A 12454-nucleotide genomic window follows, 5' to 3' on the forward strand; every position below is an offset into this window, starting at 1 on the left:
ATTGTACTTAGTAACATGATTAGAGCAACAAGTTATAACAACAAACCAGTTAAACAAACAAGTTTGTCAAAAGGCACATGTTGTGCCATTCGAGTTTCAGTTGGATCCTGAGAAGTTGAAGTTAGTAACACAATTAGAGTAACAAGTTACAATGGCAATCCAGTTAAACAAACAAGTTTTTCAAAAGGTACCTATTGTGTCATTTGAGTTTCGATTACATCCTGAAACTTGGAGTAAGTAAGTAAGCATGACTAGGGCAAGAAGTTACAACAACAAATCGGTGGAACAAACAAGTTTGTTAAAAGATGCCTATTGTGCCATTGTAGTTTCGAGTAGATCCTTAAAAGTTAAAGTTAGTAAAACATGATTAGAGCAAGAAGTTAAAACAACAAGTATTAAAGGGTAACATATAAATTATGTTGCATCCTACAACTAGATATTACCACCATTTATGTATGTTGTTATCACTAGCTAAAAAACATTTGAAATGATGTAGGAGTCGATGTCGTGTGATTTGGTAAACACGAGCATCTGCATTAATGTACAACACCATCGGCAGTGCGGTCATTCTCGGTGGATTGGGCTATGGTAGCGCCATGAACTGAAAACGGTTAGTATTACTCGAGTAGCTAGTAAGCCCGGTGCAATAATGGTAGCCATCTTTTCTTTCATCTCATCGCGACTGGTAGTGGCAGTATCATGTCTTCCATTTTTTTGTGTACGTGTACCACAACTAACTTTCAGGTTTTTTGTTAGGAGAAGTCAGAAAGAAATAAAATGAACATCAGCTTGGTATTTCCAAGGTAAACTTGTTGTTCAACATACTATTATGTGGTGAGGTTGTTGTATTCCACTCCAAAGGTTGGCCACAGCTATGCCGCCACCTACTAGCCGAATACAGCATGCATGTAGTCCATGTATGACACGGATGGGTCCACGTACACAATGAAAATGTAGCAGACTGATACGTCTCCAACGTATCTATAATTTTTGATTGCTCCATGCTATATTATCTACTGTTTTGGACTATATTGGGCTTTATTTTCCACTTTTATATTATTTTTGGGACTAACCTATTAACCAGAGGCCCAACCCAGAATTGTTGTTTTTTGCCTATTTCAGTGTTTCGGAGAAACAGAATATCAAACGGAGACCAAACGGAATAAAATCTTCGGGAACGTGATTTTCTCACCGAACGTGATCCAGGAGACTTGGACCCTGCTCCAAGGAACAAAAGAGGCGGTCACAAGGGTGGGGGGCGCCCCCCCTCGGGTGCGCCCCTTGCCTCGTGGGCCCCTCGGTGCTCCACCGACGTACTCCTTCCTCCTATATATACACACGTACCCCCAAACAATCGGAACAGGAGCCAACAACCTAATTCCACCGCCGCAACTTTCTATATCCACGAGATCCCATCTTGGGGCCTGTTCCGGAGCTCCACCGGAAGAGGGTCGTCATCACGGAGGGCTTCTACATCATCCTAGCCCCTCCGATGAAGTGTGAGTAGTTTACCTCAGACCTTCGGGTCCATAGTTAGTAGCTAGATGGCTTCCTCTCTCTCTTTGGATCTCAATACAAAGTTCTCCCCCTCTCTTGTGGAGATCTATTCGATGTAATCTCCTTTTTGCGGTGTGTTTGTTGAGACCGATGAATTGTGGGTTTATGATCAAGTATATCTATGAATAATATTTGAATCTTCTCTGAATTCTTTTATATATGATTGGTTATCTTTGCAAGTCTCTTCGAATTATCCGTTTGGTTTGGCCAACTAGATTGGTAGTTCTTGCCATGGGAGAAGTGCTTAGCTTTGGGTTCGATCTTGCGATGTCCTTACCCAGTGACAGAAGGGGCAGCAATGCACTTATTGTATCGTTGCCATCGAGGATAACAAGATGGGGTTTATTTCATATTGCATGAATTTATCTCTCTACATCATGTCATCTTGCTTAAGGCGTTACTCTGTTTTTAACTTAATACTCTAGATGCATGCTGGATAGCGGTCGATGAGTGGAGTAATAGTAGTAGATGCAGAATCGTTTCGATCTACTTATCACGGACGTGATGCCTATATATATGATCATGCCTAGATATTCTCATAACTATGCTCAATTCTGTCAATTGCTCAACAGTAATTTGTTCACCCACCGTAGAATACTTATGCTCTTGAGAGAAGCCACTAGTGAAACCTATGGCCCCCGGGTCTATTCTCATCATATCAATCTCCATCACTTTAATCTTTCTTTGCTTTTTTACTTTGCTTTTACTTTTTACTTTGCATCTTTATACCAAAAATATTATATCTATCAGATCTCACTCTCGTAAGTGACCGTGAAGGGATTGACAACCCCTAATCGCGTTGGTTGCGAGTAGCTATCGCTTTGTGCAGGTACGAGGGACTTGAGCGTGGCCTCCTACTAGATTGATACCTTGGTTCTCAAAAACTGAGGGAAATACTTACGCTACTCTGCTGCATCATCCCTTACTCTTCGGGGAAAACCAACGCAAGCTCAAGACGTAGCAATAAGGATTTCTGGCGCTGTTGCCGGGGAGTCTACGCAAAAAGTCAACATACCAAGTACCCATCGCAATCCCTATCTATCGCATTACATTATTTGCCATTTGCCTCTCGTTTTCCTCTCCCCCACTTCACCCTTACCGTTTTATTCGCCCTCTCTCTCTCTCTCTATCCTCCCTCTCCTTTCTATTTGCCTCTTGTTTTCTCGCGTGCTAGTTTGTTTACTTGTCGTTATGGCTAGTCTCATATCTTCCCCGTTGTCTCCCGAGAGTGAAGTCCTAAATTTTAAACAAAGGGAGGGAGAAAATCTAAAAGATGCTTGGTATAGAATTTGCAATGCTCAAAATAGATCTACCAGGAAGCAATCTACCTTAGTTCTTCTCCGCAATTTTTATGTAGGTGTTAATCCTTGTTATAGATATATCCTCGATACCATTACCAGAGGGACCTTCTTGGGTAGCCATACTTTTGATTCTTATAATGCTATGCTAAATTTATTTGGCTCACCACCTCTTTTGGTTAATGGAACCACGTTAACTTTGGAGCATGTTATGCAAAGACTTGAAATTATTGAAAATAAAGTTGCTAGTATTGAATCAATTGAAAATCTAGATAAAAAATCCACAATCAAATTACTCAATATGGATCTAAGGTAGGAATGACTCTGAAAAATATTAAGGAAAAGGAACCCATAGTTAATGAGAAGATAAACTTAGATTCTACTAGAATTGACAAACTTGAGGGTATCATTACAAACTTGGGAACCGCTTTTTCTTCCATAAAGAATACTCCAAGTACGCCTACTAAAATTGCCAAGCTTATGTATGTTCCTAAAAATAAGGGTGAATCATCTAGTAAGGAAACTGCGGATCTTAAATCTATAAGTATTCATCCCAATCTTTTTGCTATCATTAAGGAACCAATTGCTACAAATGAATTTTTTGATCTTGTGCCTAAAAGTTTGATAATCCCTAGAAAGAAAGAAACTCCTAAGGTAAATATATGCCTCATTGAAGAATTGCCTACCAAAGATGGCAATACCTAAATCTATCCTCGCTTTTATGCCTAGCTAGGGGCGTTAAACGATAGCGCTTGTTGGGAGGCAACCCAATTTTTTTTATTCCTTGCTTTTTGCTCCTGATTAGTAATAAATAAATTATTTAGCCTCTGTTTTGGTTGTGTTTTTTGTGTTTAATTAGTGTTTGTGCCAAGTAGAACCGTTGTGAAGACTTTGGGGAAAGTCTTGTTGAACTTGCTGTAAAAAACAGAAACTTTAGCGCTCACGAGAACTACTGTCATTTTTATTTGAAGAGTGCTATTTAGTTAATTCTTTTTTAAGATGATTAATAGATAAATTACTCATGTCCAGCAATTTATTTTAGAATTTTTGGGGTTCCAGATCTTGCGCTAGCTATAGATTGCTACAGACTGTTCTGTTTTTGACAGATTCTGTTTTTCGTGTGTTGTTTGCTTATTTTGATGAATGTATGGCTAGTAAAATAGTTTATAATCCATAGAGAAGTTGGAATACAGTAGGTTTAACACCAATATAAATAAATAATGAGTTCATTACAGTACCTTGAAGTGGTCTTTTGTTTTCTTTCGCTAACGGATCTCACGAGTTTTCTATTTTGAGTTTTGTGTTGTGAAGTTTTCAAGTTTTGGGTGAATTCTTTTGATGGATTATGGAACAAGTAGTGTCAAGGGCCTAAGCTTGGGGATGCCCATGTCACCCCCAAGATAATCCAAGGACACCAAAAAGTCAAAGCTTGGGGATGCCTCGGAAGGCATCCCCTCTTTCGTCCACTTCCATCAGTAATTTACTTGGAGCTATATTTTTATTCACCAACATGATATGTGTTTTGCTTGGAGCGTCTTGTATTATTTGTGTCTTTGTGTCTTAGTATGCCACAATCATCCTTGCTGTACACACCTTTTGAGAGAGCCATACATGAATTAAAATTTGATAGAATACTCTATGTGCTTCACTTACATCTTTTGAGCTATGTAGTTTTGCTCTATGTGCTTCACTTATATCTTTTGAGCTAAGTAGTTTTGCTCTATGTGCTTCACTTATATCTTTTGAGCGTTATAATTTTGCTCTATGTGCTTCACTTAGATCTTTTAAAGCACGGTGGTGGATTTGTTTTAAAGAAACTGTTGATCTCTCATGCTTCACTTAAATTATTTTGAGAGTCTCTTAATAGCATGGTAATTTGCTTAATAATAATATGCTTGGTATTCAAGATTTGTGAAACTTTCTTTTGAGCGTGTTGAATACTAAGAAAAGATTGAAGCATGATAATTGTTTTGAGATATGAAGGTGATAATATTAAAGTCATGCTAGTTGAGTAGTTGTGAATTTAAAGAATACTTGTGTTAAAGTTTGTGATTCCCGTAGCATGCACGTATGGTGAACCGTTATGTGATGAAGTCGGAGCATGATTTATTTATTGATTGTCTTCTTTATGAGTGGCGGTCGGGGACGAGCGATGGTCTTTTCCTACCAATCTATCCCCCTAGGAGCATGCGTGTAATACTTTGCTTTGATAACTTATAGATTTTTGCAATAAGTATATGAGTTCTTTATGATTAATGTTGAGTCCATGGATTATACGCACTCTCACCCTTCCACCTTTTCTAGCCTCTCTAATACCGCGCACCTTTCGCCGGTATCATACACCTACCATATACCTTCCTCAAAACAGCCACCATACCTACCTATTATGGCATTTCCATAGCCATTCCGAGATATATTGCCATGCAACTTTCCACCATCTAGTTCATCATGACACATTCATCATTGTCATATTGCTTAGCATGATCATGTAGTTGACATAGTATTTGTGGCAAAGCCACCATTCATAATTTTTTCATACTTGTCACTCTTGATTCATTGCATATCCCGGTACACCGCCGGAGCCATCCATATAGAGTCATACTTTGTTTTAGAATCGAGTTGTAATCATTGAGTTGTAAATAAATAAAAGTGTGATGATCATCATTTATGCTACTATCTTTTTTTCCACACTTGTGCTTCAAAGTAGCACCATGATATAGCGAGTCTCATATATTGTGCTTCAAAGTAGCACCATGTTCTTCATATAGAGAGTCTCATATGTTGTCATTTTCATATACTAGTGGGAATTTTACATTATAGAACTTGGCTTGTATATTCCAGTGATGGGCTTCCTCAAAATTGCCCTAGGTCTTCGTGAGCAAGCAAGTTGGATGCACACCCACTTAGTTTCTTTTTGAGCTTTCATACATTTATAGCTCTAGTGCATCCGTTGCATGGCAATCCATACTCACTCACATTGATATCTATTGATGGTCATCTCCATAGCCCGTTGATACACCTAGTTGATGTGAGACTATCTTCTCCTTTTTGTCTTCTCCACAACCACCATTCTATTCCACCTATAGTGCTATATCCATGGCTCACGCTCATGTATTGCGTGAAGATTGAAAAAGTTTTGAAAAAGTTAGAGTATGAAACAATTGCTTGGCTTGTCATCGGGGTTGTGCATGATTTAAATACTTTGTGTGGTGAAGATGGAGCATAGCCAGACTATATGATTTTGTAGGGATAACTTTCTTTGGCCATGTTATTTTGAGAAGACAGAATTGCTTTGTTAGTATGCTTGAAGTATTATTATTTTTATGTCAATATAAACTTTTGTCTTGAATCTTTCTAATCTGAATATTCATACCACAATTAAGAAGATTTGCATTGAAATTATGCCAAGTAGCACTCCGCATCAAAAATTCTCTTTTTATCATTTACCTACTCGAGGACGAGCAGGAATTAAGCTTGGGGATGCCTGATACATCTCCAACGTATCTATAATTTTTGATTGCTCCATGCTATATTATCTACTGTTTTGGACTATATTGGGCTTTATTTTTCACTTTTATATTATTTTTGGGACCAACCTATTAACCGGAGGCCCAGCCCAGAATTGCTATTTTTTTTGTCTATTTCAGTGTTTCGGAGAAACAGAATATCAAACGGAGTCCAAACGGAATAAAATCTTCGGGAACGTGATTTCCTCACCGAACGTGATCCAGGAGACTTGGATCCTGCTCCAAAGAACAAAAGAGGCGGTCACGAGGGTGGGGGGCGCCCCCCCCTAGGGCGCGCCCCCTGTCTCTTGGACCCCTCAGTGCTCCACCGACGTACTCCTGTTGGGGAACGTTGCAGAAAACAAAAATTTTCCTACGGTTTCACCAAGATCCATCTATGAGTTCATCTAGCAACGAGTTATCGGATTGGATCTACATACCTTTGTAGATCACGCGCGGAAGCGTTCAAAGAACGGGGATGAGGAAGTCGTACTCGACGTGATCCAAATCACCGGAGATCCTAGCGCCGAACGGACGGCACCTCCACGTTCAACACACGTACGGTCAGCGTGACGTCTCCTCCTTCTTGATCCAGCAAGGGGAAGGAGAGGTTGATGAAGATCCAACAGCACGACGGCGTGGTGGTGGATGCAGGGGTCACCGCAGCAGGGCTTCGCCGTTCTACTGCGAGAGGGAGAGGTGTAGCAGAGGAGAGGGAGGCGCCAAGACTCAAGGGTGCGGCTGCCCCTCCCTCCCCCCCCTTTATATAGGCCCCCTAGGGGGTGTGCCGGCCCTAGGAGATGGGATCTCCTAGGGGGGGGGCGGCCAAGGGGTGGAGTGCCCCCCAAGCCAGGTGGGGCGCCCCCCCACCCTAGGGTTCCCAACCCTAGGCGCATGGGGTGGGCCAAGGGGGGCGCACCAGCCCACTATGGGCTGGTTCCCCTCCCCACTTAGCCCATGGGGCCCTCCGGGATGGGTGGCCCCACCCGGTGGACCCTCGGGACCCTTCTGGTGGTCCCGGTACAATACCGGTGACCCCCGAGACTCTCCCGATGGACGAAACTGCACTTCCTATATATAATTCTTCACCTCCGGACCATTCCGGAACTCCTCGTGACGTCCGGGATCTCATCCGGGACTCTTAACAACTTTCGGGTTACTGCATATTCATATCTCTACAACCCTAGCGTCACCGAACCTTAAGTGTGTAGACCCTACGGGTTCGGGAGACATGTAGACATGACCGAGACGACTCTCCGGTCAATAACCAACAGCAGGATCTGGATACCCATGTTGGCTCCCACATGCTCCTCGATGATCTCATCGGATGAACCACGATGTCGAGGATTCAAGCAACCCCGTATACAATTCCCTTTGTCAATCGGTACGTTACTTGCCCGAGATTCGATCGTCGGTATCCCAATACCTCGTTCAATCTCGTTACCGGCAAGTCACTTTACTCGTACCGTAATGCATGATCCCGTGACCAGACACTTGGTCACTTTGAGCTCATTATGATGATGCATTACCGAGTGGGCCCAGAGATACCTCTCCGTCATACGGAGTGACAAATCCCAGTCTTGATCCGTGTCAACCCAACAGACACTTTTGGAGATACCCGTAGTATACCTTTATAGTCACCCAGTTACGTTGTGACGTTTGGTACACCCAAAGCACTCCTACGGTATCCGGGAGTTACACGATCTCATGGTCTAAGGAAAAGATACTTGACATTGGAAAAACTCTAGCAAACGAACTATACGATCTTGTGCTATGTTTAGGATTGGGTCTTGTCCATCACATCATTCTCCTAATGATGTGATCTTGTTATCAATGACATCCAATGTCCATAGTCAGGAAACAATGACTATCTGTTGATCAACGAGTTAGTCAACTAGAGGCTTACTAGGGACATGTTGGTGTCTATGTATTCACACATGTATTACGATTTCCGGATAACACAATTATAGCATGAATAAAAGACAATTATCATGAACAAGGAAATATAATAATAATCCTTTTATTATTGCCTCTAGGGCATATTTCCAACAACTCCTTCCTCCTATATATACACACGTACCCCCAAATGATCAGAACAGGAGCCAAAAACCTAATTCCACCGCCGCAACTTTCTGTATCCACGAGATCCCATCTTGGGGCCTGTTCCGGAGCTTCGCCGAAAGAGGGCCGTCATCACGGAGGGCTTATACATCATCCTAGCCCCTCCGATGAAGTGTGATTAGTTTACCTCAGACCTTCGGGTCCATAGTTAGTAGCTAGATGGCTTCTTCTCTCTCTTTGGATCTCAATACAAAGTTCTCCCCCTCTCTTGTGGAGATCTATTCGATATAATCTTCTTTTTGTGGTGTGTTTGTTGAGACCGATGAATTGTGGGTTTATGATCAAGTATATCTATGAATAATATTTGAATCTTCTCTGAATTCTTTTATGTATGATTAGTTATCTTTGCAAGTCTCTTCGAATTATCCGTTTGGTTTGGCCAACTAGATTGGTAGTTCTTGTCATGGAGAAGTGCTTAGCTTTGGGTTCGATCTTGCGGTGTCCTTACCCAGTGACAGAAGGGGCAGCAAGGCACGTATTGTATCGTTGCCATCGAGGATAACAAGATGGGGTTTATTTCATATTGCATGAATTTATCTCTCTACATCATGTCATCTTGCTTAAGGCATTACTCTGTTTTTAACTTAATACTCTAGATGCATTCTGGATAGCGGTCGATGAGTGGAGTAATAGTAGTAGATGCAAAATCGTTTCGATCTACTTGTCACGGACGTGATGCCTATATACATGATCATGCCTAGATATTCTCATAACTATGCTCAATTCTGTCAATTGCTCAACAGTAATTTGTTCACCCACCGTAGAATACTTATGCTCTTGAGAGAAGCCACTAGTGAAACCTATGGCCCTCGGGTCTATTCTCATCATATCAATATCCATCACTTTAATCTTGCTTTGCTTTTTTTACTTTGCTTTTACTTTTTACTTTGCATCTTTATACCAAAAATACCAAAAATATTATATCTATCAGATCTCACTCTCGTAAGTGACCGTGAAGGGATTGACAACCCTAATCGCGTTGGTTGCGAGTAGCTATCGCTTTGTGCAGGTACGAGGGACTTGAGCGTGGCCTCCTACTGGATTGATACCTTGGTTCTCAAAACTGAGGGAAATATTTACGCTACTCTGCTACATCATCCCTTCCTCTTCAGGAAAAACCAACGCAAGCTCAAGATGTAGCACATACCAAGCAGTTTTTTCCCGCACCAGCAACCACCTCTCCACGTCAAGTCGTAAGACAGGAGCAACACCCTTGATGTCCTTGGCCACCACCGAAATATGAATAGAAAAGAAGCTTTCTAAGAAGGACTAGTTAAATTATCGCAAAAAGAAGTTCCTTAAGAAGGAATAAATTAGTGGCATTAGATTACTCTCAAAGAACGAAGAAAATAAAATCAAAATAATGATGTTTTCTAAGAAATGATGAATTGGTGGCATTGGTATTACCCTCTAAGAAGAAAGAAAAAACAAATAATGACAAAATTTGCACAAAATTAACAAAGAAAATGTATTTTTTTAATAATATGTAAGAATAAGCTAATAGTGATTTTTTTGCAATAAAGGAGGTTTCCTAAGAAGGAATGAATTAGTGACGTTGGAATTGCCCTTAATGAAGAAATAAAATGAAATAAAACTAAAACAAATTCAAAATACTGAAGTTTTCTAAGAAGCAATGAATTAGTGGCATTATATCACCCTTTAACAAGAAGCAAAAATGAAACAAAAACGAAAAATCAAAATAAGAAAGTTTTCTAAGAAATAATAGATCAGTGGCATCGATGTTACCCTTTAAGAAGAAAGGAAATAAAACAAGTAATGGCAAAATTTGCACACATTTTACATAAAAATTGTGATTTTTAATAATATGCAAGAATAAGCATATAATAGTTATTTTTTTTAAAATAAGTTCCTAAGGAGAAATGAATTAGTGGCATTGGTATTACCCTTAGAGAAGAAAGAAAATGAAATAAAATCTAAAATAAAAAATGAAGAATAATGAATTAGTGGCATTGCTATTTCTCTTTAAGGATAATAAAATAGCTTGCACATAACTTTGCATTGAAATCACACTATTTATAGTATGCATAAACATAAAATTGTGTAATTTTGGACATATTATATAGTATTTCAGTTATACATTTACACTCACTTAACATTCCAAAAGTACCTACAAAAATAAAACAAAATTGACTAATAAAGAAAAAAAGAAATAACAAAAGCAAACACATAAAATGGAAAAACTGGAAAAACGAAGGGATAGAAGGGAGGGCTGAATCTTCAGGTAACATGCTTCAACCCATTAAAGAATCGACTGACCTAGAAGAGAGCACAATAAAAGATTCCCAGCCCAAAACAAGACACTCCAAACAACATTAAGGAAAAAGAGCACCAATCTTGGAGTAGCAATCAACAGTCAGAAAAATCGACTGACCCAAATTTAAGGCAACTTACGTATAGCTAAACTAACCTTTTTTTTGGTAGCTTACATGTAATGTGTAGGTTAATGACATTGGATGTGCGAACCAACTTGTGATTGAATGGTTAGAGGGGCAATGGTATCTCCAGCCCATCAAGGTTTTATTCCGGTTCAGTCTCTTAAAAGTGCTCACAGGATAGAGTGTGTACGCATTCATAAAGGTATATGTATGAGTGGTTGCGTCTATATTATGTTAAAAAAATGGCACTGTATGTCATGCTCATGTTCCATGATAGCACTTAGAGGAAGTTACAATCATTTGTCACTCAATCTTTTGTTAATTGATTGAGCAATTTTCTTATCACGAATTAACAAAGGCAACATGCAATTGGACTCGAGTTAAAAATAAAATAAAAAAACACAAACGGCACGAGGACACAACAAACAATGGCGACACCGCACTAGCACCTGATATTATTGGAACCCCTGGCTGCATTCCTGGACCCACGAAGCACTACCAATCGATGAGTCATAACATGACACCGTGACCGTGACCGCATCTCAGACTATGTAAAAGGTTAATTTTGTGGAAAAAAAAACAACAGAACATCAAGTAGGTTGTTAAGCAACACGCAGAAACGACTTGTCTTTTTCTCTTTCATACGTGGCATGTACAATGATGGCATGTACAATGATGGCATATACAATGATGGCATATGGATAGCATGTACAATGATGGCATATGGATACATATGCTTCATGAGAAAAAGTAATTTGAGGTATTTATATAAATTTTCTCTCTTCAATGCAAGCTATCACTAGTGGGCCTCATTAAGAAATAAAAAATAATGACTCTATACACATGCATCTCTATTTTTCACTCCAACCTTTTCAGTTTTTGTCACCAAACCACACCTTTTCTCTTCAATCACCCGCCTCCTGAAAAGTATCCGACTTCCCTATCCAAACCTACTTTACGTCATATTTGATCCTACATGACATGCGAAGAATCATCTTGAAGCTATGCATTATACATGGTCTTAAGCTACGGAGTATTTGTGTTATGTCCACTTGTTTCGGCGCATCTTGTATTCTAGTACAGGCCTAGATCTGGCACGCCTGCCAACGTGCAGTTTAAACAGTTTCTCAGAACAAAGCAAAGCCGAGCAAGATGCCAAGAGCAATCATCGCGAGCTAGCGAGCAAGTTTGGTGACAATGGCCGATCGCGGCGGCAAGGCACCAGCATGGACATCGGCGGCGGCGGCCGTCGACGTCGACGCGGAGGTGGTCATCGTTGGCGCCGGGATCGCGGGGCTCGCGACCGCGCTGGCGCTGCGGCGGCTCGGCGTGGGCGCGGCTGGCGGCGGCGTCCTGGTGCTGGAGCGGCACGCCGAGCTGCGCTCCACCGGCGCCGCGCTCACCATCTTCCCCAACGGCTGGTTCGCGCTCCGTGCGCTCGGCGTCGCGCACAAGCTCACCTCCCGCTACGATGCCTTCGAAACGTGCGTCTCCGTTGCTGGCCGTGATTGTTGTTCCGACGATTTTGTGGTAGTTTCTTGTCTGTGATTATTGCTCTAAAATCAGCTAAGCTTGC

Source organism: Triticum urartu, chromosome 2, assembly GCF_003073215.2.
Source record: "Triticum urartu cultivar G1812 chromosome 2, Tu2.1, whole genome shotgun sequence".
NCBI lineage: Eukaryota > Viridiplantae > Streptophyta > Magnoliopsida > Poales > Poaceae > Triticum > Triticum urartu.